This window comes from Rhinopithecus roxellana, chromosome 16 (genome assembly GCF_007565055.1).
Source record: "Rhinopithecus roxellana isolate Shanxi Qingling chromosome 16, ASM756505v1, whole genome shotgun sequence".
NCBI classification, from domain to species: Eukaryota; Metazoa; Chordata; class Mammalia; order Primates; family Cercopithecidae; genus Rhinopithecus; species Rhinopithecus roxellana.
The window spans coordinates 13493783-13498756 of NC_044564.1; positions in this window are offsets into that span (position 1 = coordinate 13493783).

Genomic DNA, 4974 nt, shown 5'->3' on the forward strand with positions numbered 1-4974 from the left:
CCATATTGCCCAGGCTGGTCTTGAACTCCTGACCTCGTGATCTGCCTGTGTCAGCCTCCCAAAGTGCTGGGATTACAGACATGAACCACCGCACCCGGCCTGAGTGCCCTCTTTTGACAAAGCTTAACATCGTGCCCACCACCAAGGAGAAGGATGGAGTCCAGCCAGTGACAGCAGGTGTGGACTGAAGGGTGAATCTGGAGCTAAGTTAATCAATCAGTAAGTGGCTCCATGTGTATTACTGATTTGTTCCTTTTTGTAGCTGAGCAATACACCGTTGTCTAGCTATTCTACATTTTATTTATATAGTCACCTATTGATGGATACTTAAGTTGTTTTTAGGTTTTGAGTATTGCGACTAAAACTGCTATGAATATTTGCACAATTTATTTTTGACTATTCATTTTGGACCCAGAAAACTTGCTAATGTCATTTAATTCTAATAACTTATCAGTTGATTCTTTTATACTTTTTTCATACCCAATCATATTTTTTGTTTGTGACAGGGTCTTGCTCTGTTACCCAGGCTAGGGTGCTGTGGTACCACTGTAGCTCACTGAAGCCTGAACTCCTGGACTCAAGTGATCCTCCGCCTCAGCCTCTCGAGTAGCTGGGACTACAGGTATGGACCATTATGCCTGGCTAATTGTTTTTATTTTTTGTGGAGATAGGATCTCCCTATGTTGCCCAGGCTACATACCCAATCATATTGATTGAGAATATGATATCTTTTTTCCAATCTTTTTTTTTTCTTTTTACTAAGAGACAGCGTCTCGCTCAGTCACCCAGGCTGGAGTGAGGTGGCATGATCATGGTTCACTGCAGCCTCAAACTCCTAGCCTCAAGTGATCCTCCTGCCTCAGTCTCCCGAAGTACTGGGATTACAGGTGTGGCCCCTTTTCCCCAATCATTGTACCTTTCTCTTTCTTGCCTTATTGGAATGACCAGGACCGATAGTGCGATGTTGAGTAGAATAGATGTGTCTAGCTCCACTGGGTCTTCTGGGTAACATGGCTCAAGTGACGGGACAGCTTGCATCCCAGCCTGAACCTGGAGTCCTCTCTTGCTATGGACCTCACTCAAAGCTACCAGCCTTTTCAGTTATTCAGTAAGTGAGCCAGAGCTGGGTCCCTGGGAGAGGCTGCCAGAAGCTCTTTGCCTCTTTCTCAGTGGTAGGAAGTAAAAGGTGCAAGAACTTGGTTTTTGCCTTAAGGGCAATGCCATGGCATGCCTTGGACCATTGGATCCATAAAAGTTTCATTGTGATTACAGGACCCAGAATCACTGTAGTATTTTTCATCGACTTTCTGGCACACAGATGCCTCACATTCAAGCAGTTGCCACTTTCCTGTTTCCCAAGTCCAGTTAGGATGCTGCCGTCAACATAACAGAGCAGCGCGATGGTTTGTGGAGCAGGAAGACAAATGTCTTTGGATTCTATTGTAATGAAGAGCAGATGAGCTCGGGTGGGGAAGAAATCGAGATCCAAAGGAACATACCCATTTATAAATATATAATCAACGAATGTCATACTGATCAACAAAAAAACACTCTGAATGTATGTAGGTAGGTAGCCAGCAAGTGGCTAGTGAGTTGTAGTGGATTTTTAGCTCTATTTAATTGCAATTAGAGCTACAGTTGTTATACATCCTAGTTTCAGTAGCAGACATTGATTTTGTGTCGCTGGTTGTGTTGAGCTTGCTCTGACAGCCTGCATTTCATGATTATTATTTATTTATGAGACAGAGTCTCACTCCATCACCCGAGCTGGAGTGCAGTGGCACGATCTAGCTCATTGTAACCTCCACTTCCTGGGTTCAAGCAATTCTCCTGCATCAGTTGCCTGAGTATCTGGGATTACAGGCGTGCATCACCACCACACCTGGCTGACTTTTGTATTTTTAGTAGAGACAGGGTTTCACCATGTTGGCCAAGCTGGTCTCGAACTCCCAATCTCAAGTGATCTGCCCGCCTTGGCCTCACAAAGTGCTGGGATTACAGGCGTGAGCCACTGCGCCTAGCCTGTCTATCATAATTCTTTATCACGCTGGCTCTGACATTTTAGTCTTCATGCTGCATTACCAGTGCCTCCTACAGTCGCTCCTGCAGTGTGTCTGGTACATCCTATAACATCCCCCCAGCAGGGTCAGATTAGCCTCAGTTTCTTCATACAAGTTAACAGAACCCTGGGGCAAGACAGCAAATGTGAATTTCAGTCTTTCCTAGGAGATTGCAAACTGTTTTTGATCCTCTTCTCTGATGGGGATTGAAAATAATGCCTTTGCCTCATCAATGCACCACACATCAGTTGCCAGGGCTTTTGGTATACTCTGGTGAAGACCTTATGTCTGGCACAGCAGCTGCAGGTGGGGCCCCGGCTTGATTGCATTTATGGTAACCCCCTCTCCTCTGTCAGATCCATCAGGTTGGGCAGGGACCAGCCTGGCACATTAAACAGGGATGTGATGGAGGTCACCACCTCCCCGATCTTTAAATCTTTGCAGGTCACATTGATCTTTAGGATTCCACCTGAGTTACAGCATTGCTCTTTTTTATTTATTCGTTCTATTTTTTGAAAACGGAATTTTACTTTCATCACCCAGGCTGGAGTGCACTGGCACAATCTCGGCTCACTGCAACCTCCGCCTCCCAGGTTCAAGCGATTCTCCTGCCTCAGCCTCCCAAGTAGCCCAGAGGCGCCCACCACCACACCTGGCTAATTTTCATATTTTTAGTAGAGATGGAGTTTCGCCATGTTGGCCAGGCTGGTCTCGAACTCCTGATCTCAGGTGATCTGCCCACCTCGGCCTCCCAAAGTGCTGGGATGACAGGCATGAGCCACCCCACCTGGCCTGCTCTGTTTTACTATCTTGGCTGTGGCAGAAGTTTTAGGAGCTTCCACTTGGCCGTTTCTCCACAGGTGAGAGAACCAATGCCACGTATATGCATCCCAAATATGAACTCAGGGATAAGAGAGATGGTCACCGAATAGGCTTTCAAGCCCCTGGTCCCTCACTTTTGGTTAAAATCAAGTAACACCCTCATTCTCTACCCATATAACTCACCCTAAGAACACCATGGTCTATTAGCCATTGCCACAGAGCACTGCAGGACAAGACTTCCTGATCACCACTCCAGCCTGACTGCCTTCGGTGGTCATTATCTTTGCTTTTCTTTTTTTTTTTTTGAAACAGGGTCTGGCTTGCCCAGGCTGGAGTGTAGTGGCATGATCTAGGCTCACTGCAACCTCTGCCTCCTAGGTTCAAGAGATCCTCCCACATCAGTCTTGTGAGTAGCTGGGACTACAGGTGCATGCCACCATGCCTGACTAATTTTTGCATTTTTTGTCAAGACAGTGTTTCACCACATTGCCCTCTGTAGTTCCCAGGAGTTCGTTCCAGCACTGTGGGACCTACCGCCGACTGGCAAGTGAACCAATTCCAAAATCTCATCCTGAGGGACTACATGCTAGGGCTACTTATGGTATCGATTGTCTTTGTTTTCATTTTATGAAATAGGGAATTTGGTGTGGGGAGTTTCTTCGGGAAGTGATGGTAAGAAGCAGTGAGGAAAGTGAGAACAGAGAAGGGAAAGACCTTTCAATGGTGGGTCAGTAGTGGATTACTGGTAGGAGAAACTGCAGCTCTGTCGCACAAGGGAGGCTCTCAGAAACCACACAGAGCCCTGATCAGACCGAGACGTTTATCCCCCCAATCCACATTGTGCTTTGGTCGAGGGTTCCCTCTGAAACTGTTGACCCCCACACTTCTGGGATGGGGCTGAGCAACAAGCACTGCAGTGCTGGAGAAGCCCCTCAGGCAGAGAAGACACAGATCTCAAGGGAGGAAGGCAAACTGTTAGCCCTTAGTATTCTGGAAAATGTCTACTGTAGCTGCTGGTAAACTCAGGAGGGAAAGAGGATATGGGATCAATAAAAATCTTAAAAATGCCCAGAGATAAAAAACACATTACATGTAGGAAAAAGTAATTTAAAACAATGGATGCCAGAAAGCAATATCACTAGGTATTTTTAAGGATCTGGGGGAAACATGTGTATATGTATACACACATATATATATGTACATATATTTATAATCTCCACTATACCCCTATGAAAGCATTCTTTTAAAAGATTAAATGAATAAGTGCATATAAGCCAGTCTTATAAAAAAAGATATATATGTATCTATCTGTCTGTCTATATATTGGATAAACAAATGCTGAGCAAATTTGTCCGCAGCAGAGCTGCACGATGATAAACCTGAAAGGAACTGTATCGTGTAGGCAAATAACAGTTACAAACTTGGATCCACAGTTCTAATGAAGAACACCCATATTAAGAAATGTTCTAGTAATTCTTTTTTTTTTTTTTTTTTTTTTTTTTTTTGAGATGGAGTCTCGCTCTGTCTCCCAGGCTGGAGTGTAGTGGCACGATCTCAGCTCACTGCAACCTCTGCCTCCTGGGTCCAAGCAATTCTCCTCCCTCAGCTTCCCAAGTAGCTGGGATTATAGGCACCCCCCACTACACCCAGCTAATTTTTGTATTTTAAGTAGAGACAGTGTTTCACCATGTTGGCCAGGCTGGTCTTGAACTCCTGACCTCAGGCGATCTGCCCACCTCAGCCTCCCAAAGTGCTGGGATTACAGGTGGGATTACAGGATTACCACACCTGGCCTCTAGTGATCTATTTTTGAAGTGCTCTAGTTTTAAATCCCCATTAGCTTAATTATAATCTACTTTCAGTACTCTTTAAATGGTTGCTCTAAAGAAAACTTTACTTATCAAAGTATGATATGGATTAGTAGTTTTATCTATTCCTAGATGATGCAAGGATTTAAAGAATCTACCATCTCCTGACTTATTTGTTTTTGTCATGTGTTTTATTTCAACATCTCTCAGACCATTGTCAACCCAATAAATAACACAGAGAGGCGCTCTCTAAAAGAAAAAGATCTTTATTTGGGAATAGAGCA